A 21,341-nucleotide genomic window follows, 5' to 3' on the forward strand; every position below is an offset into this window, starting at 1 on the left:
TTAAATATGAATGGACATCCAAGGTTTCACTGACATTTAAAAGGAAGTCTGCTTGCTACATGGAAGAGCAAGGTCAACATGAACAATGGGGAAAAGTATAGTCCCAGAAGAAACCAGATTCACAAAGATATGAAAGTGTGAGTGAAAAAATAGCCTTCCCATTGGTATCTTCAGAAAAACCTAAGGAAGCATTACATTCGTAAAACAAGAATAGGATGCTATGAAATAAGAACCAAAAAAAAAAAAAATAGATTAAAAATATGATGGCAGAAATAAGAAGTTTATCAAAAGATAAAAGGTGACTCATGGCAATACCATGGGAAGAAGAATCAAAAGGCAAAGGCAGAGAAATATGAGAGGAAAGTGGAGAAACCTAGAATACTAAAGCAGGTGATGGAGCACGTAACTAATGGAAGTCCCAGAAACTGAAAGAGAAAATAGGTGAGAGAAAAATGACAAAAGAATTAATACAAGAAAATTGCCCATGTCGGAAGGACAAAAATCCTCACATGGAAATAATTCTCAGTGTGCCTCGCCCTTGAGAAAATTCCCATTTGGACATGTTTTTGTGAAGTTTCCGATAACCAAGGATAAAGAAATGTTCCTAAAATTTTTGAGAGAATGGAAAGACAAACAAAACCCAGGCCATCCATCCGGCAGGAGGATTACCCTAAACTTAGCCCCTCTTCATCAGCAGCATCCTGTGTGGGAAGACCATGAAAGCCCTGGCTGGTATGAGGGACCCTATCAAACTGTCAGCCTCACTGTCACTCAGGGTTGAGGGATGTTTTCAGTTGAGCAGGAAGGACTCTGAACTGTTTCCTTCCACACATCCTTCTTAGACATTTACTTAAGCGTCCTCTGATGCAAAGTAGGGGAAGAGGGAAAGGAGATCTAGGACCCCTGAAGGGAGTCACCCAGAGGGGGTGTGAATCAGTGCAGATGACCTTGGGGATGGGAGGGCCCGGGGGGCCCAGGGGAAAGGCGTCAGAATAACTGAAGTGTGGGTCATCACTACACTGGGAGGAAGGGGTGCCCTTACCTACAACGCTTTGCGTGGCAAGGGGGGCTCAAGTGAACGCAGTTGTCCTCAGTATAAATAACTAAGAAATCAGAAACATTGCGCTCGTAGGATTAAAGCATCAAAACACGCCGTTTTAATAGATTCCCTGTATAGATCAGATAGGCACCAGAGGAGCCAAAAGTAGAAAAAGTTTTAAAATATTAAACGTGGCTGTCCCCAGAGCACGGGGAGGGGACTGTTGCTTTTTAGCAGAAACCCTTCTGCGCTGTTTGACTTTTTAAAAAACCATATGCAGAACTGCTTAGTTGTTTTTTTTTTTTTAAGCCACAAAAGAAATTGTGAAAATTAAAATGAAACAATGTGCATGAACCTTGGTTTGCAGTGGGAACTTGCTGACTCGGGGAAGTCCAGGATGGGCTGTGGAAATCACTGGTTTGAGCACCATCAGGGAATCCAAGGCCCGGCGAGGCTCTGGCTGGAGTGGCCCCCCAAGTGAGGAATTTTCAGTTGTTACTTGCTCTGGTTGGGTTTATTTTGGGGGGAAACAAATAGGCAAAAACACAGCCAGCAGGTCCAAGGGGCGTTCAGAGCTGGCGGAATGAGAGTGGCCCTTGCTTTTGGACAGGCCCGATGGGCACTGTCTCCTGCGGTGTGTACCTGGCTTCTCCGGAATGCAGCCTGGCCCAGGAGGCCTTGTCTGGGGTTCTTTAAGATCCTGGGAGGACCCACAGATGGGTCAAGCCTGCTCCCTGTCTGCCCTTGGGGCCCATCTTGCACCAAGTCACCTGCGAGTCAAGGCGGATTGAGAGGCCCCACTATGGGCATCTTTACCCAGTCCCTGAGCAAAAGGAGGAGGGCGAGTGCTCCCTCAGCAGTGGACAGTGTGGCCAAACCACTGTTGTCCCTGCGTCCAGGGAGCTCCTATGTCTACAAGCGAACACGCCTGAGACAATTTCAGCAAGAGGAGCCAGCAGGGAAATAAACAGAGTAAAGGTGTGGGCGAGTGGCACCCACCTCTGAGGAGGTGACCTCCGAGAGCAGAAAGCCGTGATGGAGTGAGCCTTACAAAGAGGGTTTGCAGAGTCCCGCTGGGGACGGGCGATGCCAAGCAGAGGCCCACGGGATGTGCGGCGGGAGGGGCAGGCTGGCCAGAGTCGGGGGAGCGTCGTCCCCACAGTGGTCCGTTCCAGGGTGAGCTAAGACTGGGAAGGCAGGTCAGAGGGGGCCTGCGGAGGCATTTCGTGCCGCGAGTGAGAAGCCCCAGGCCCAGAGCGAGTGGGTAGGGCCCCACAGGGAGTCCTGGCCACTCTGGGGCTAGACATTGTTCTCTCTGAAGCCTTGATGCCATTCACCTGCATGGAAGGGACTTGATGGCAAATACTGAGCTTGGACTCCCGCAGGGAATCCTTACAGGGGACAGGCTGGGGTGTGTGAGGTCACCCCTGCTCTGCCTAGGCCAATGGACAGCAGAGACAGATCCACGGGAGCCTCCTCCAAGGGCCTGGCTGGGGCCGCTTCAGGCCAGGGGAGGTACTGACACCCTGCCTTGCCTCTGGGCTGGCAAGCGCTGCCCTACAGGAGCCTGGCATCCCGGCCTCAGATGAAATGCCACGTGGGCGCCAAAGAAGTCAAGGCAGCGCTGAGGGACAAGTGCATTTCTGAGGGATGGCACCAGGGGCTGGTGCCAGCATTCCAGAGGCAGGGCCACCCATAAACACAGACAGGGGAAGCAGCTTCTCTTTGGTTGGTCTGAGGAAAGTTTCTCTGCCCACAGACACCTCTCCTGCCTCCCCAGCCAACTTGGGGCTGAATTCCACCATTACAGGTTCATTCCTTTGGCTTGGGATACAAATGTCCCAGTGAAGAGAGGACCTTTGAGCCGTCTCTGGTACTGAGGACCTCGTATGCCTTGGCAGGCCTTTGCCATTCAGTGGAACAGCCGGCCAGCACTGCCTGTGCCCTCGTGTGCCATGCATTGTGCCCCCTCCGAGCGTGGAAAGATGGCTCAGACTCTGTCCACCCGCTTTCTGGGGGCAGATGGACGCAGGCCTGCAGGGCCTGAAGCCTAGAGAGGGAGGAGGGAAGGCAGGAGAGCGGCCCAGTGGGGAGGGGTCCTGCAAGGAGAGGTGGGCCTGTGGAGGAGGAACTTGTAACTCGGTTCTGTCGTTGGGTCTGGGTAGCAAAGTCCCCTGTGGCCTGGCAGAGGTCCTGAGCAGGCGAGGTTCTCCCGGGCCTGGTTAGTGGGAGCTCTGGGGCCCAGTGCTGTGCTGGCTGGCTGTCACACGCTGTCTCTTCTTAGTCTGTCGAGTAGCTAGGCCTTTGCCCATCAAGGGGAAGAAAAGAGAAAAACCTGTAAGGTGGCATTGTCGTGTTTTTTTCTACATTTCCCAATAGAAATTTTGCTTTTCCATGTGGTTGAAATTGGGAGGGAGAGGCACCTGTTTTCTGCACGTGTGTGCCAAGCCCCTCTCCGCACGGCCCCGGGGGTCAGGATCCCCCTCCTGGGCCCCGTGCTGTGATTCTGCCCTCCTGGCACCTGTGAGGGATACGGGGTGGCATGGTCCCAGGCAAAGCTGGCTCGGGGTGGGGTGCAGGGAGCTGCAGGTGCTTGATGCTGGAGGTAGCGGTGATGGGGATGTGTGGCCCCCACAAGGTGTGTCAACTTGGCCATGACAGCAGAGACACTTGGGCACTTCCCACCTATGCTGGCCTGTGGGTTTCCCTGAGCCTATTTCTGTCTACTTCATTCAAGCAGTATTTATTGAGTGCCTACCGTGTACAGAAACTACAACGGGGAGTAAGACAGATGCTTGCCCTCAGATCGCTCACATTCTGGTAGAAAAAAGCCTAACCAAGTGCGTAGACAGTTACAGTGTAGGGGTTAAGAGCAAAGGGAGCCAAAAGGGCAGCCCAGGGGATGGAGAGTAGAGTCAGGGAAGGCTTCCTGGAGAAGGCAGAGCTGGAGTCGAGTTTCAGAGGATGAAAAGGAGTTTGCCAAAGCATGGAAGTATGCTAGGCAAAGAGGACAGGAGGTTCAAAGGCCCGGGAACGGCAAGCATCCCTGACAGGTCTGTGCGAATCCTCATTTTCCAGATCCCGCTTGGGTCCTACCTCCAGGAAGGGCTGCCCGGCACCTCCTGCAGGCCGGGAGGACAGGTCATATTTGCCTAACAGTCCCGCTTCTGGGGAGTTCCCAGGGGTGCTGTTCTCAGTCCGGGCTGTGTGTATGGTTGTCTCCTCCCCCACAGGTGGTGGCACCCAGATGAAACCAGGGTCCCTGAGCAGCCTCGGGAATCCTGCCAGGCTACAGCCACACTAGAGATCATTTCTCACGTCACCCATTAGCTGTGTCTCCGCTGTGTATGTTCTGGGTTGTTCCATTTTTAATGTTGAGACACATCCGAGGACGAGAAGAAACCAGAAGGAAGGCCTATCTACCAGAATTGGCTTTTGAATGCCTGCTGTTTGCTTAGCCGCGGGGGTTCTCAGACTTTCATGTGTGCCTCAGAATCACCCAGAAGGCTTGTTAAAACCCAGGTTTCTTGGCTCCACCCTGAGTTTCTGATTCAGTAGGCCTGGAATGGGGCTTGAAATGTTCCTGTCTGAGAAGTCCCAGACGATGCTGGTGCCGTGGGCCTAGGACCACACTTGGAGACCCCCCCTGGCTTCACCCCATGCTGGGCAGTCTGGGGCCTGCCAGGGCCAAGCCCCCATCATTGGCTGGGAGAAGCAATGCTCACAGTCCATCCTGGAGCCTTCAGAGCATGACCCTGACTTTCTTGTGTGAGAGGAGGTTTATTGATGTCAGAATTGAAAAAAACACAGCAGATCAGCAGAGGAAAACATAGAATCCGCCAGGCAGGCAAACTCACATAGAGAAACAGTTGGCAGCCCATCAAGGAAGGTCCTACAGGGGGGAGTTTGTGCAGACCCTCTGAGAGCGGCTGGAGGGGCTGGTGGCACCAGGCTGCCGCTGGAGGCATCTCCCGGCCTGCTCTGTCGTGGCTGTTCTCACCCTTGGAGTTCTCCAAGCCACCGAGTGAGCCACTCAAGGAAACTGGTCACAGCCACCCTTTGCTTTTTATCCAAATCGTCCATCCAGCCAGGTCATCGTCCGCAAAGGTTCCAGGCGAGGGCCATGGTCCAGTGCTCGCAGGTTTATAGAATGGGTAAGAGGGGGAGCGAAAGGCACCCCTAGAGTGCCATTCTTTTCCCACCCAGGCAGCATCCAGAGAAGGCCTGGAGCCTCCCAGGCAGATGCAGATGATAAAAACGCTGCGAGCTAACATTTCTTAAGGCTCCAGGCACGGCTGTGTTTTACATGCATTTGCTTATTGCATCCGCGCCCCCCCCCCCCCATTCCTAGAAAATAGTCTCATGATCCCTGTTGGGCAATTGAAGAAAGAGAGATCAGAGGGGTGGTGTGACTGGACTGGGGTCCAGTAGTAAGTGGCAACGCCGGGCCTCCAGACCTGGCTGTCTGACCCCAGCCTCCTGCTCTTACCCTCTGGGCTGGACCACCTCCCTTCTCATTAAGGCATGCGTCCATCCTATTAAGTTCATTAAGGAAAGTCAATTATGTTATTTACAGCAATAACAGCTGCCACTTGTGCACTACCTACTTTGATCTGCCTTATCGCAGGTGCTCGTGATAACAGCAAAGTCACTGTGCTTGTCCCCATTTTCCAGAAAGGGAAATCCAGGCTCAAGGAGGTGCGTTACTTACCCAGGATCGTGTCATTCGAACTCAACCCTGGGCTGCTGACTCCAGAGCCTGAGCTCTCCCTGCTCACCATCCGGACTTCTTTTCTGCCCGTTCTGGACAAGAAGTCTTCCTTCCACTCTTTGCTTCCTCAGAGCGCCCAGAGTGATGGCGGCCAGGAGTGTGCAGGGAGGAAGGGTGCCTGCCTCTGACAGGATACCTATCTCACGTGGAGTCCAGGGTGAGCTCTGGTGGCTGCCTCCCGGAGTCGGAACCATGATTGCACCTTTCCCACCAGGCCCCAGGTTGGGATTTGGGCCACCCGTGTATGTCAGGGTTTGGAAAGCTGCTCCTCGGTCAGGAAGCATGATAGTCCGTGGGCAGTAAGGGGGGGCCAGGGAGAGAGTTGGACAGTCGGGGACCTCATTCTAAAGTGGACCTGCCCCCTCCCTGGATCTCTGCTGCCCTTAGGCTATGCAGTGCCTGGGCCCAGCTGCAGTGTAAAGGAACTGGCCCATAAGACACCCCCACAGCACCAAGAATCCCAGGAGCCTTTGAGCTCCAGGGTACTGAGATCCTGAGCCCTGTGCCATTATACCTCCCTGTCCCCCATGCTCCCATTAATCTGCCCACCAGCATCTTCCTGGGCTGCTTCTGTTGGCTGTCTCAGTGCATTCCTCAGGGGCATCTGAAGCAGCCTCGTGTGACTGGAAGGGGGATAAAACCCCAGCCAGAGAGGCCTCTGAAGGGTAACTTGGACCGTTGGTGGACCCGGATCGTTTTCAGGCCCGGAGGGAATAGGCTCTCTTTGAGTTGAACTGGGCCCGGGGGCACTTTGATTTTTATCAAGGTGGGAGCTGCCTGGGCAGGCAGAGGTAATAAAGGTGTGGGCTGAGGGCTTGTGGAAGATGGGATAGGGGAAGGCTGAGAGGAAAAGCTCATCCCTTCATGCCTTTTGGCAGTGCTAGTCAGAAGACCAGTGGAAGACTTTGTGATGCATTCCAAGACATGCAGGGTGGTGAGTCTTAGTCTTTGAAGCCACTGTCCATCCTCTGTGGGCACCTGCCTGTGCAGGAGCAAGAAGACTTGAGCTGAGATAACCGTGGAAGAGAGGAAAGAGAAGTGAGGTGAAGAGGAATGCTGAAGATAGAAAGATGAGGAAATGCCCAGATACAGAGTTCCCACCCACCCACCTATCCATCCCTCTACTCAAATATCCATCTGTCTACCCAAATATCCATCCATCTATTCACTGTTCATACACCCACCTACCCATCTACCCATCCTTTCATCTACCCACCCATCCATCCATCTATTCAGCCACCCACTCATCCACTTATCACCCATCCATCCACCCACTGACCCATCCACCCACTGACCCATCCATCCACTGACCCATCCACCCACCTATCCATCCATCTACTCAAACATCCATCTATGCATCCAAATATCCATTTTCCTACCCACCCACCCATCACCCATCCATCCATCCACCGCCCATCCATCCACATCCACCCATATACTCTCCTATCCATCCATCTACTCAAACATGCATCTATCCAACCAAACACCCATCCGTCTACCCACTCATCCATCCATCCATCCATCCATCCATCCATCCATCCATCCACCCATCTATTCAAACATCCATCTATCCATCTAAATACCCATCTTTCCACCTACCCATCGCCCATTCATCCATCCACCTACCCACCCATCTATCCAACATTTTTTTTATCAGTTCCCTACTATGTTCCAGCCATTTCCATCCAGACCATACCTTGTCAATGTAGCCCCTGTGGACAACTACCCCCATACTGTTCTTTAATCTCTTTTTTGCACTCCCAGCCTGATCACGACTCATGGCCCTTGCAAACCCTCCTTACCATTTTCTTATGATTGGACCTCTTTTCATGACTCACTCTCAGCCTGGAAGCCCCTCTACTCAGAGTCATGGTTGCTTCTAGTTCTGTTGTGCCTCTCTTAGAGCTCTCCTTGGAGGAGGGCTGAGGGAAGGCTTACCAGAGACGCTTGAAGTCTTTGAGATTGGGATTGCCTGTGTCTGTCTGAAGGGAATTCACATTCAGTGAGCACTTGCCGAATGTTCAGGGTCGGGGAGGAGGGGTGCAGAGCATTGTTGCTGTGGCAAGAGCGCAAATTTTGAGGCCAGGCAAGAGTGGGATTGGTTCCTGACAAGTCACGTAGCCTCCCTGAGACTCAGTGTCATTATTCATCAAGAAACAAGATACAAACATCCTGTGCGGTTAAATGTACATGTAGGCTCTCCACATGGTCCCCGGCATGTGGTTGTTCCTTCCTCTCCCGTGTCCATAGATTTGCCTCCATTGACACCCCACCTCCACTTTGTTGAGTTGAAATAAGCAGGGCTAGATGAAGCTTTCTGAGGAGACAAGACTTTGGGGCCAGGGCCACACTGTAAACAGCAATGGGCGGTCTCTGAGTTTTGTGACTATTGCCCTCTCCTGGCTCCACCTTTGTCTTGTTGAATCCTGCTGTCTTCCCAATTGGAGCCTGTAGTCTCTCGGGCAGGACGGGGAAGAGACGAGCTGTTGAGTTGTCGGAGGACAGGGCAGCTTGGATTCAGCCTGGCACTTTGCTGTGGGCCCTCTGTGCAGCCCAGTGGCCAATGGATTTGGTTCTCAGTACCCGACAAGGGGTGGAGGTGAGCTTGGCTGAAAAGGCATTAGGAGGGGAGGGTAAGAGGCTCAGCTCCGGGGAAGGCATGCAGTGCCAGGGACTGAATTCCCTCTGCCCCCTCCCTGACTCCATTTATTACCTATTAAATAATTATCTCATTTGGAAAGTGTTTCTTAATGTAGTGCAGACTCCACCTCCTGAGGCCCAGGTTTTGCTATGGGCTGTCTCCTGGCGTGTTCCAGGCTCAGGCAGGACTGGAGCATTCCTGCCCTGGCTCTGCCTCCGCACGAGGCTTGGGCTTGTGCCAGGCTCTGCCAAGGCACAGCAGAGTGGGGCGTGGCCTCTCTGTGCCCCAAGATACCCTGGCTAATAGCTTCATTACAAGGGCGTTCTTCATCAGTCTTCCAAAGTAGGGTGCCTGGGGCTAGGCCTCCCGGGTTACTTGCTATTTTCTGGGACTCTCCCCCTGGGTCCTCCCAAATATCTGGCAACATCAGAGATGGAAGGAACCTTTGTCCTTTTTAAAGGTGAGGCCATTCAGGCCCGGGGGGGGGGGGGGGCACACCCTGAGGTCATACTCTGAGTTGCTTACAAAAGCCGAAGCCAGGGGGTCCAGAGCCCTCTCTGCTCTATCCCTCCTTCATCTTGCATGTCATTGGCACCAGAACCCTCTGGCGCCCCTTCCCCTCTCGTAGAAACGGGCTGTTTCCTGAAACAAGAGCCGGAAGCCGTGTTGGATGAATGAATGAGTGATGAGTAAGGCAGCTAAGCCTCACAACAACCCTGCAGATTATCCCCCTTTTTGTTATTGAAAACTTGTACATACTTCCTAGGACACGTGCTAACAGTCCCAGAGCACAAACAGCAATGTGAGCCTCGCCCCGCCCTGTATGCTCATCATGGTGGCCAAGGGTGGTGCAGAGAATAGACTGGTGAGCACAAGAGGGTGGGGGGCGGGGGGGCTGTTGTTAAAGTCCTCCAGGCGGGAGGCAATGGCAGAGGGCCAGGGCGGCGTCCAGATTTACCTCCGGATTCACAGGTGAGCGTGAGGCTGGCCCGGTCAACCGTTGGCGGGAATTTCTATCTCCTTCAACGCCACAAGATGCTCCAAGGCATGGTGTTGCTCCCAGGGCCACCAAAGAGCTACCTGAATGTTGGCACTTCACATCCCGTCTTGCTCAGCCTGCACCGTGGGGCTCATCCTCCCTGCCCTGCCTTCATCATGGGTCCTGAGATTCACAAAAGCCCCCGGCCCAGGCCCTGGAGCTGCCTCTGTTCCGGCAGCTGTCACTGTTATTTATAGAAGCTCGGAGGGCTCCCCTGGGACTCAGCCCACTGTCAGGATTCTGGGAGTGGACCTCAGCAATAGTCACCTTGACCGGGAGGGGTCATGGGGCACTTTGGACGGGTGGCTGGTTTTGAAGGAGGACTGGCCAAGGATGGATGTGGAAGGCCCCGGGGTGGGCATTTCAGGCAGTTAGTGCATCAAAGATGTGCGAGGGGCCCGGGCGTAACCCGTTGGTCTTGGAAGAAGGTCTTGCGAGAAAGGTATGTGCAAGCAGGGCTCATCCTGGAGCCTGGGCCCGACTGCATTGTTACTAGGGAGTCATGGAGGGCTCCAGAGTAGTGGAAGGACAGCGGTAGTGTGAGACACGTGGCAGTAAGGACGGAGTCAGGCTCCATGACCCAGCTCCCTGAGGCCCTGGGCGAATTACCCCACTTCTAGTCCTGGAGGGGTAACCATACCTGCCTCCCAGGATGGTCGTGACAGTTGGAGCTGACTCATTATTATGACCCCAGATGCAACCCCCACGTGCGGGAGGCACACAGCAGCGGTGATCCTGGTGTAATTGACTCGAGCAAGGCCAAGGGCTAGACCACTCGGCCCTTACGGTCCAGGAGCCTCAAGACCTGTGCCTACAGCAATGACAGCTGTCATTCATGGTACAATAATGGGGTGATGGCTTCAGGCTCTGAATACGTGGCCTCATTTCATCTTCTCTACACAAGAGGCTTCATCACCCATTGTACAAATGAGACAACTCAGGTCCCTGATATCCCTGAGGCCACATAGCCTGTGAGGGGCAGAGCCCGAATGCCATCCCAGGGCTGTCTGCGGTCAAGGCTACCAGCCTCCAACATTGTAAAACAGCACAGTGGACATAGGGCCCCATATGTAGTAAATGCTAAAGTAAGCATAAAACAACGAATGCTGGCAGGCCCGTGGGAGCATCCTGGGAGGCTTCCTGGAGGTGGTGTTTCCCTTGACCAGGGCCTGGCTTCCCTGTGATTCAGCTCCCGGTGAAAGGAGCTGAGGAGGGCGTCTTGGTGCCAGACCTAGGGCTGGGGACCAGCCACCCTGCACCATCCAGGCTCCTGTCAAGTCCTTTTGCTCACTCCCTTGCTTTTTAAGACAAAAAAGCATCCAACTGGCTTAGTCTCCAAGTCTGGCTGGGCCTCAGGCCCCCTTGGGTACATGATGCAGTGGATTTTGGATGCAAGGGCAGGATTAGCTTTCGGCAGCCTGGTGACACCCCTACCTTACTGACTTGGGGGGAACTGGGGCCCCGCCGAGCTGAGCTCCTTTGTTAATGCAGATGAAAAGGCACTAAGCTGCAGGCCCTGGGCCGCCCACCGCAGAAAGGTGGCTTGCCTGCCTGCACGGTAAGCGCCACTCACTGGCCCGTGCACCCCACAGACTCATTACCGCCGGCCCACAGAGGAATCGGAGAGCGAGGCAGGGATTGTGTCTGCAGGCTCTGGCAGCTCGATGGATTTCAATGAGATGATCGCTTGTCATTTTTTATTAATGAGTGACTGCCTGATTCATTATACATCTAAGGGGCGAGCCACCCCAGATGGGGAGGAGGAACACGGAGATGCGCAGCCGCCACGGAAGGGGTGACGTGGCCCCGTGTGCAAGTTTTTTTCTGCCTCTTTCTCCCCAAAGGGAACAAGTCACACAAGGTGCCCGCCTTGGGCAGGCAAGCCTGCAGCGACTTGCTTGTGATGGCAAAGGGAAGCCGTCCCGTCCGCATGGCCGGATGGTCTCTTAGCTTAGGGCCGCGGCACTTGGGGAGTTTCCTATGGTCACTTTTCCTGATTCTCTCCAACACCTCCGCCCTTTTCTTTGGCTCTTCAAAGCCTCTTGCTTACCTGCGCCTTGCAGCGTGAGCCCCGGGAAACCAGGTCCCCCGAGTCCACGACTCTACATGAGAGGGGAGCCACAGAGGGAGCAGGAGACCTGGAATGAGCTCTGGCCCCAAAGGCATCTACTAAATGTTCGTGGAATGAGCAAATGCCCACACAGGAGATGCCTCCTCACAGAGGGACACGATTCACCTGCCACTCTGCCAGTGAGCCACGTGCTACACACACGGCAGTCCTCGCTCTCCACGACCTCCTGGCAGTCCAGGCTCGTGTCTGTCTTGCCACCAAGCTGGCCGTGTGATTTCAACACTCTTGTTTCCTTGTTTGTAAGCATCCTGAGCAGCGTCTGCCCGGCTGCCTCTGTCTCTGTCTCTCCCCGGGGACTCGACTGGCCGGAGGTGCGAGCGCTGGAAAGCGCTGGAATCCCTTTGCAGCTGGGATGGGTCTGCTGTGAGCACTTAGCGTGCAGGTGGGCAGGTGGGCCAAGGCCCTGTTCTCAGGTCTTTGAGGAGACGCAGGCTGTCTGGCTCATCGTTGCTTTACGGGTGTCTGTGCTGACTGTGATGAATGAGGGGGTTTTAACAATCCGGATCAAGTGTTGAGGGCCCTGGCTCAGAGAAGGCAGCAGGCTCAGGCCGTCTTAGAGCTGAGAAGGTAAATTGTGTTTGTGCTCTCTGGTGGCAGCCCCGGTCTCCCATCCATCCCTACCCAGTGGAAAGAGAGGCCTTCCGAGCCCCCTCAGCTGCCTGTGGGTACGATGCGAGAGAGGGCTTCCGGAAGCAGCCATGGGGCTGGCTGTCAGCTCCCGGAGTGAGCTTTGGTTTTCATCGGTGCTAACAGTTACCTGCTTCTTCAGGCTGCAAAGTGATTGGAGCCCTACGTGCAGCCTTTGCTGTGGCTGGGCTGTTGGAGGACTTGGCTTAGACCGCTCACAACATGGCCTTATTATTGGTGAGGGGTCTTCGTGCATGAGGTCAGCAGGCCAGTGAGAAGACAGTATGCCCATTGGTGTGTTGAGAGGGGCCACTGGACGACCCGGGAAGTCCCAGGTTTGCTTTGAGTCCCCGTGAGAAGAGCTATCACAGATACTTCTCTGGCAGGCACCTGCTCCCCCGCTGTACCCCCAACCCACTTAGGCTCCGGCCAGGACCATCTGCCCATCAATGCCCTCCCCTCCCCCAACCCCAAGAGTACACACAAGCCAGCCCTGCTTTTAGGATGACTTTCTGCTTTGCTCCAACCACCGGGACTCAACATGAGTAACACACCAGTCTTCGTTCTGTTTTAATCGAACGCTTGCTGGCTTTCAGTCTGCTTAACTCCTAAGCGCTGTAGTTTCAAAATAAAGGTTTTAACTGCAAACATGCCGTATTCTAGCCACATGATGGGTCACCTCGGCGGCTGCACGTTAACCTGGAAACCTACCCACGATACATTATTTAGTACATTATTTAGAAGAAACACTTGAGTTTCAAATCTTCGGCTTACAAAATGCGGAACGTTGAGAACACAGCTCATTTATAAGCGGGAACTGCCTGTATTCAGAATAAAATGAAGGCTCTGATATGCCATGTTCTTCTAAGGCACAGATAAGCCACAGGAGAGTGAGGCCAGGGTGGCCCAGCCAGGAAGGCCTGAAGAGGGGCCAAGGGCAGGAGGGAGGGTGTGGGCCTGCAGGCATCTTAGGGTGAATGTAGAGGCCAGTCGGGCAACAAAATGACCTGTATGTGGGGGGTGACGGAAGAAACGGGTAGATATTCGTGGCTAGTAACTGGATTTGGACATCATGTACTAGATTTTGGTGAGCCCAGGTTCTAGGGTGTGGAGAGCTGGTGTCGGGGTGAGAACCTGTCAGAGGAGGCTCTCTGAGGGTAGAGTGGAGACAGGAGGTTTGTCCAGGACCCTCGAGGCCGCTGTGGGGCCTGCACACACAGGAGGGAGGTGGGGAGGCTGCTTCCGGGGAATGTGACTCTGGGAGGTTGCACCCGCCTGGAGAGAGCACAGAGGTAGGCTGGTTTCGCTGCCAGGCTGTGCCTCCCACTTTTGCTATTTCTGTTATGGGCTCCCTCGGGCAGTTTGAAATGACCCTCTGGGCCTGTGAGTCCTGCTCTGTGCAGACCGCTGAGTGTCTGCATATCTGAGACAGAGGTGACAGGTAGGTTGCCTGGGGGTGTCTCCACGTTCCCTTCCTTGTGGCAGGCATTAACACAGCATGGCTTTTGCTCCCTCTGGGGCACTCGTAAGTCACAGATGGGATTTGTTTAAACTCCCCCAAACCTGGCCAAGGAGAACGAGCTCAGCGTCATGGCTGCGTGAGGAAGGCCTGCATGGAAGGAGCACACACCTTGGGAAGGAGTGTCTCTGGAGATGGTTGTGGGGCCCCGAAAGCAGCCTCCTCCGTGTCAGTGATACCCCCCACTCTGGGCCCTGAACGGAAGCCCGGAGGGGAAGGCTGATGATGTAGGGGAAGGCTGATGATGTCGGGGATTCTGCCCTTTCAGGCCACCCTCACTTGCCTCCGTGAGTCATATCAGGAGTGGGTGCTGGGAGATGGGGAGGGCTGGATAAATGCAGCCTGAGCTTCTAGAATGCCTGAAGGTGTAATGGTACTACTTTTGGAGGCTCCAGAATGGCCACATGCCCTAACCCGAGAGGAATCTCACTGGATGCTCATGCAAAGAGCTGCTAGACCAGTTCCTAACTGTCTCCATATGACCCCCTGCCCCCACCCACACAATTGCCGCCTGACTCCTGTTGGAAGGGTCACGATTCCACGGTGTCCTCAACACCAAGAGGGAAGTGTGCACTCTGGGCACGGGTTCCCTCAGGACAGGGACAGAGGCGCTGTTCCGTCAGCTTCCAGCCTCCCGGGGCCCTTCGCTCCCCTGAGACTGAGGCAAAGTTTGGGTCACTTCCCTTGTTTTCCTTTTGTGGGCTTTGTGGTGCCATTTGAGGCAGTACCACCCAAGAAGGGGTCTGCTTTTTAGTTTTGCTGACTTAGGAGGTTTGGGGATGAGCTCTTTGTGTAATCGACTGAAACAAACCTCTGACCCCTTTGCAACTCCCCAAGTAGCGTCTGGTTTGGCCATCTCCTCCCCAGCTTGCCCTCCGCAGGAAGCAGCCTTGACTCAGCTCAGAGGAAGTGCGTGGGGCTCACACGCTGGGATCCAAGGAACCCAGATCCGGCTAGGCAGGGGGCCTGGCCCCGTGCTCTGTGCCAGACGCTCTCGGTGTGCGCAGGCAGGTCGGACCCTCTCCCTAGACCCAGCACCCCTCTTCAAAGGAAGGGGAGAGCCGAGGGGCAGGGGTGCTGAGTCCAGCCTGACACCCTGTGCCCGAGGGCAGAACTGCCTGGACTTTGATGACTCCTTGTTCCTTATGCCGAGGGAGGGAGGCACCAGTGCATTCGAAAACGGAGGGAAGCCATGGAGGCCTGGGCTGCTTCCTGGCTTAGGAGTGGGTCCCCTAGGCTCCACCCCCTCTGTAAGAGACCAGTCTTGCTTTCAGGGCCTCAGAATGTGCTCCTGAAGGTGTGTGTGGGAGGGCTTGGAGCGCCAGGGGCCAGGGTGGGTCAGGGCATGGGAAGGGGGTGGCTGGTTCCTCCTCCAGGTCAGGCCTTCCCCCCTCCCTTTCTGTGCCCGGTTAGAGCTCAAGCATCTTATACTTATGTTAATTCCATGACTTAAGGCAGAACCTCCCTTTTGGGGACCTAATGAACGTCTGCTTTCGTATTCTATTCTCCACGCCTTGAGACCAAATGGGAAAAAGGGTACAAGAATGTCACTGGGGGTGGAGAGTGGTAAAGGTGACAATGATATTGACCCCTCCCCACCCCAGTATTCCTCTTGCTCCTTTGGCGGAAAATACACTATCCTCCTGGCTCAGCACCTGGCAAGTGGGGGTGGAGGCGGGAGGGTGGAGACTGAGCAGGATGAGGGCTCCTGGCGGACCTCACCTGGTGAACCCCCACCCTGCAAAGCGAGCAGCGAAGGCTCCAACCTTCTGTGTGATGGCAACTCCTGCCCAAGGTGCTTGCCATGTCCCCCCTTCCTGTGAAAGGGAAAGGAAGGGTGGGAAGTGGTTTTCCGCAGCCCGAAAAGGATTCCACATTCAGAAGACTGAAACTCAATTAGTGTCATTTCAGCTTGTTGGGGATGGAGTCAGGTCCTCATGTGACCCCTGCGTGTGAGGGGCCACCCTGCTTGCGGGGACTCTGCTCCCCCACTTTGTGGCTCTCAGTGTCTGCAAGGAGCTGCAGAGGGAACCAGGTAATCTTCCAGAAGAGGCAGGAGATAGTGGGGAGGGGCTGTGAAGGGGGGGGGGCAGTTATGTCTTTTTCACAGCCTCACTGTGTACCTTGTACAGGTCACCCTCCCCCCTGTGGGCCTCAATTTCCCCATCTTACCCAGCAGGCCCTCAGGTCCAGATGTCCCTAAGGTCCCACCCTGGCCCTCTTTTGGGGCTGCAGAGCTGGGAGCTTGGGGCACCACGGTTACCCAGGCTTTGGACCCTCTCCCCCCCGACAGCCCCTACCCTGGAGGACAAGCAGGTGGGCCACTTCTCCCAGCAAGAAGGTTTACTGCCCAGCAGCCGCAGCCAGATCCCCAGCCTTTACATTAGTGAGCGAGGGAGAGAGCGTTTCCTAAACCCTCCGCCGCCCGGTCATAAATGATTCATGCGGCCCCACCTCCCGCCCGCCCCCTCCCTCCCGGCGGCCACTTGATGTTCCCTCCCGCCGCTCCATCCCACGGCTCTCGGCGGCCTCCAGACCGGTGCCCTCCCAGCACTGCCGCCCCATCAGGCGGGGTCCCTCCTCCCTCCCGGCCACGCAGGGTAAGTTGAAGGAGAAAGGTAGCTTTCCTGCCACGCTTCAAGTGGAAATGAGGAGGCAGCCGCGCTTGTCTGCACAGGCCTGGCCTGCGCTTTCTGCTCCCTGCGCCTTCCCCGAGTCCGAGTCCGCTGTGCTCCAAGTTTGCAGCTCCAGAGGCAGGGGCTCGGCTGGGAGGGAGGGAGGGAGGGGCGGTGCGCGGTGGGGAAGGGAGCTGGTGGTCACAGCAGGGAGGGCAGGGGAGGAGGGAGGGGAGGACCCTGGACCCTAAGGACAGAACTGGAGGATAAAGTTAAGTGACTCAGGCTGCCGGATGGGGACTGATGGGGTTTGGGGGGGGGGGGGTGCGGGCGGTGAGAGAATTCACATCCTTGGCCACAAGCGTTTTCTTCCCCTGCTCCCCGCTCCCGACAGACGCACTACTCCTGGCCCCTCAAACTCTTGGGGTGCCAGCCAGAACTTTGAACTGCGAGTTTCTTCTGAAACATGGCAAAGCCCAGCTTCTGAGAGCTCAGTCTACACCGCCTCAATTCCCGGTGGTCTTAGCAGCCAGGAGGACTCGAAGACAAGAATCTTTATTGTCTGCGGAGCCTCAGCTCTGAGGAACACGTGTGTGTTAAATCTGAGCTTCCCTGGGGAAGGTGCTGTTTTCACATGAGGAATGAATTGGGGGAACGTTGCTTTCAGGAGAGAAGGAAACAAAGTCATACTCAAAAAGAATGTTCTAGAGGCTTGGCAAAATCTGGAAGACACTTTTCTTCATCATCCCTCCTCTTTCCTCCTGCCCTTTTTGTAAAATCTCTTTTAGATTCTTCCTTCTTTGGGCTTCCCAGAAGCCCTTGCTTGGCCTGGCCTTCAGGGGATCCCTGGGGCTCTAAAAGCGAGGGGACTTGTCCCAGTGGGGTGGTGCTGCCCCTAAGGCCTTGTAAACTGCTACCTGGCTAGACAAACAGTCTCAGGAGAAGGACAGGCAGGGAAGGAGGCCCCCCTCAACCCCCTGCCTTGCGGGGACTGGTTCCTCAGACATTGGTATTTTCCTTTCACCAGTTGGAAACAAAGTTAGGTCAGGAGGTAAGGCCTTCCTGGTGGCTGCCTTGGGGAAACGGGGACAGCGACCACAAATCAAATCAGAGTGACCGTGCTAAAGGAGAAATGGCTGGAAACCCTCAAGTAGTAGATCATAGGGCAACAGCAGCTGTCAGCTGGAAGGGCCCTCCCCTGGATTCTGGAGGGGAAGCCATCAGGGTGTGGGCATCCTCTGGAGGTGGGGGGCGTGGGGGAGAGAAGTCACAACCCCAGGACTGGTGAGGGACAAGGAGACGGGCCACCTGATGTCGTAGGCATCCTCAGAGCAGCAGGAAGGACACGACCAGGTGGTAGTGTAGGAAAACCCCTCTAGCCGCCATGTTGAGACAGGACTGGAGGCCATGGAGGGGACCACGACCGGGCCTAGAAGAGATGACCCTGGCCTGGACTGGAGTGGGGGCAGGGAGGGAGCAGCACTTCCTGCTCTGTCAGGCTGTTGGTGAGACTTGGGATGGCTGTGGTCAGGGGGCTGGGCCCTGGGACTGACGGTGCCTCAGCATTTGAGTACGAAGTGCCATTTGGGTATAATGGACACAGCTCAGTCTTGGCCATTTGTGGTTTTTAAACAAATCATGATCCCCACCTTCCAAACAATTTAGTTTTTTTTTTTCTAGCCAGCCCCATCACAAACTTTTGAAGCATGAAATGAATTTTGCTGGCCCCCGCCAATAGGATCCTTTCCCTAGATAATGGATTTTATGAAATGGCTATAATCCTCCCAGGTAATGAGTGAAAGCTACACTCTCTATTTGGACCCAGCATCCCTCTTCCTGATTTATGATATATTGGTTAAAATAGTAAACTGATAGCACTCACAAAATAGTCATCAATCATCAGGCAATGTTGCTGAAACTATAGAAAGGTTTCCAGAAGTGAGATGCTGGAAGCCAGCGGAGGAACACTTTGGCAATCCCAGAAGCATAAAGCGCCTTGAAATCAAATCTGTATTTGTATTTTGAAGTCAGAGGAACGGAGCAGCTAAGGAAGGAAGGAAATGTAAGCGAGCCTATTTTCAGAGGTGAAAGGACATCCCCTCCTGTGCTCCAGACTGCACCGCACCCCCCCCCCCGCCCCCGCCCCCGGCTTTCTCCGCTTGGTTTAGTAGTTTGTTTCTCTTTCTAAGGTTTTTGGGGGAAATCTCCAAATCCTAAAACGTGTAAGTATGTTGGGCTAAGACTACGTAATACGGAGTTTTAAGCAAAGTCTTATCACAACAGTGCGAGTGGCGCCTGTGCGTGTCGGCAAAGGTGGGTTTGCAGAACTTGCACATGCTCGTTGGTGCCTGGAGAGGTTCATGTTCTGAAGGAAAGCATGAGGTTTGCAACACTGTTTTCGTGGACTCGCCTCTGTCTCTATGGGGTATTTCAGAGCTGTAGATTACTCGTATTCGTTGACCGAGTGAGCAAACCCAGTGGTGAGAACTGTAGGGATGATGCGTAATGTCTGAGCTACTCCCCCATTCTGCAGGTGAGGAAACTGAGTTCTGTGGTTGGGAGCAACTTGGCTCGGGTCTCACAGGATCAGAGCGGGCCCCCGGCCCCCGGCCCCCGGCCCCCGGGGGTTTGTAGGGAGATTCGTTTTGTACCAGAACTTGAACTTCACAGGTGACTTTGACTCACCCCACTGTCAGCTAGTGCCAGCTTGTCGTTGGGGGGCAGGGTGTGGGTCAGCGGCCCTGGACACCTGTGGTGAGATTGTGCCTCTGCCCCTCCAAGTACTGATGAGGTGACTCGGCCATGATTCCTCCAAGTGGCTATGCCATGTGCCGGCTCTAGACCTCACTCCTGCCCAAGGGCCATCCCCAGCTCCTGGAGCCCCAGAGCCTGGGCATTTTCCGCAAGTCCTACAACCTACTTGATGGTCACCTTCCTCCTCTGTCACACCAGAGACTCATACAGAGAACGGCAGACAGCGGGAAGGGACTGCTCGGGGGTTTGAGACACAGTTGTCAACCCCGTCCTTGAGACTAGGATTCCCAAATTGAGGAAGGCAAATCATGGAACTTGGAGAAACAGACTGGAAAGAATGACTCATGGCCATACCAGTCCCGAACTAATGGGAGAACCAGGCAATTTTTTCCTCAGTTCTGTCCTTCAGGCCGGGGCCACTGGGCTTTAACACTAGCTCAGCTCCTGCAGGAAGCGTTCCCTGCCTAGCATCCACAGCCAAGGCTGACTGGTGCTCCCAGGGCTTGCCCATCAGAGCCTTGCCCAAGGTCAAGGCTCTCTTCCCAGAGATAGCGTCCTCCTTGCATATCCCACGTCTGCACTAAGCTGGGCCTTATGGGTGCTCCCTGAGATTTTGCTTCCTGGATGGGTAGAATGGGCTGGCTTCTTCTCTGAAGGAAATGGAGGTGAGGCTTTCCCTCTAGGGATCCTGGCAGAGCTGGAGAGCCCTGCTCCTGGAGCCCGCACACGCCCAGGCGTCCCCCACGCTCCTTCTGCCCAGTGCCTCTGTGCTGACACCCAGCCAGCCACACCCGCCCAGGACAGAAACTTTTCTTTCCTTCTCTGCACCTGGGCTGTCAGAAGGTGAGTGCTAATCAGAGGCTGATCTGTGCTCTTATAGGTGCAGGTTTGCAAAGGACGTCTTTTGTTCTTGTTAGAGTAGCTAACCTCTAAATCTATTTAATACCCCTTCCCTGGTTGTCCATCATTATGACACATGATTTTCCAAAGGATTTACTATTAGTTAGCAGCACAGGGCTTTCTCCCTGGGGTAGCAGCTACTTGCGGTGAAGAAAATGCATGTTCAATGTAGCAATTTGTCTTTTTTTATATATTTATTATAAGAGTAAATGAGTTATTGTTGGAGACTTCAATATTATTGCAAATTAGGTGCTGCACACGGGGCTGGGCCCATTTATTATGTTTCTCAACTCCCACTGCAAGCACACCGGTTCAGGAAGCAACGGAGGGTTCCGGGCCTTCCAGGGTGAGCACAGGCAGACAGCATCGCCCGGTGCCAGAGGCAGAGGAGCCAGGGAACCTCCTGTGCAAGCAGGGAGGGGAGCACAAAGTTTGTCAGTGTGCCAGGTGGTCATCGGCGGGCAGACCGACGGCTGGAGGAGGCCGTGCATGACCTGAGTCCATCATTCCAACCCCCTCGACCTCCTCTATGCCCACATCTGTGGTCAGGGAGGTGAGGGTAGAGACCTGTGCTCAGAGTCAACCCTTCAGCTATGACCACGGAGGCCCGGTCTGGGTTCTGATCTGGGGTGAGCGCCCCGAAGAGAGAGTGGTGGCTGGAGTAAGCCAGCCTACAGCAGACGCAGCTCCCCCCAGGGGCCGGGCACAACGACAGACCCCTGCTGAGCCGCTGTGGCTGCCTGGTCCTGTCCATTAGTCACCTGCTCAGTCCAGGGGTAGACACAGGGGCTGCAGGGTGCATGTAAGAGAGTTGGGTCCTTGCCCACCGGAGGTGAAGTCCACATGGCAGGCTCAGCCATGACAGACTGTTGATGCCAAGGGACCCCAGGTGCAGGCTCTGGCACATTGCCATTCCCGGAGCCCCAGGACCTGCAGGGAAAGCCACCTAGCCCAGTGGTCAGGAGCCCAGGCTTCTGGTGACCGACTGGCCCAGACTGGAGTCCTGGTTCTGTGTCACCTGCTGTCTGTGTGACCGTGGACAAGATGCTAAGCCTTGCCCTGACCTTCAGTTTCTCATCTGTAAAGCAAGGCTGATCATCCACAGCTATCGTTGGGATTAAATAAACCTACGTCCCTGAAACATTCAGCACAGCGCCTGGCCCATAGTAAGGGCTCAGAAGTGGTACTTGTTCAAAGACTACTCAGTGGGCTTTTCAGAACATGATAGACTAAACTTTAAACATCAATTATGCACTTCATTTGATTGCAGTAGTAGTCTACGTGAATGACAGACAAGAAACATCA

The 21,341-nt window shown here is 54.7% G+C and overlaps 1 protein-coding gene across 2 annotated transcripts in view; it reads left to right on the forward strand.

The window, feature by feature from the left end:
- GLI2 (GLI family zinc finger 2) overlaps positions 1–21,341 on the forward strand; it is a 257,247-nt gene that overhangs the window by 120,161 nt on the left and 115,745 nt on the right. The window contains exon 1 of one of the 2 annotated variants that reach the window (XM_060625418.3): positions 16,281–16,367. The exons of the other annotated variant lie outside the window; for it this stretch is intronic. The gene's annotated coding sequence lies outside the window, so the exon portion shown is untranslated. Of the gene's footprint in view, positions 1–16,280; positions 16,368–21,341 lie in introns of those variants that run through there. 2 annotated transcript variants of the gene reach the window in all.

This window comes from Panthera onca, chromosome C1, assembly GCF_046562875.1.
Source record: "Panthera onca isolate mPanOnc1 chromosome C1, mPanOnc1 haplotype 2, whole genome shotgun sequence".
Classification (NCBI taxonomy): domain Eukaryota; kingdom Metazoa; phylum Chordata; class Mammalia; order Carnivora; family Felidae; genus Panthera; species Panthera onca.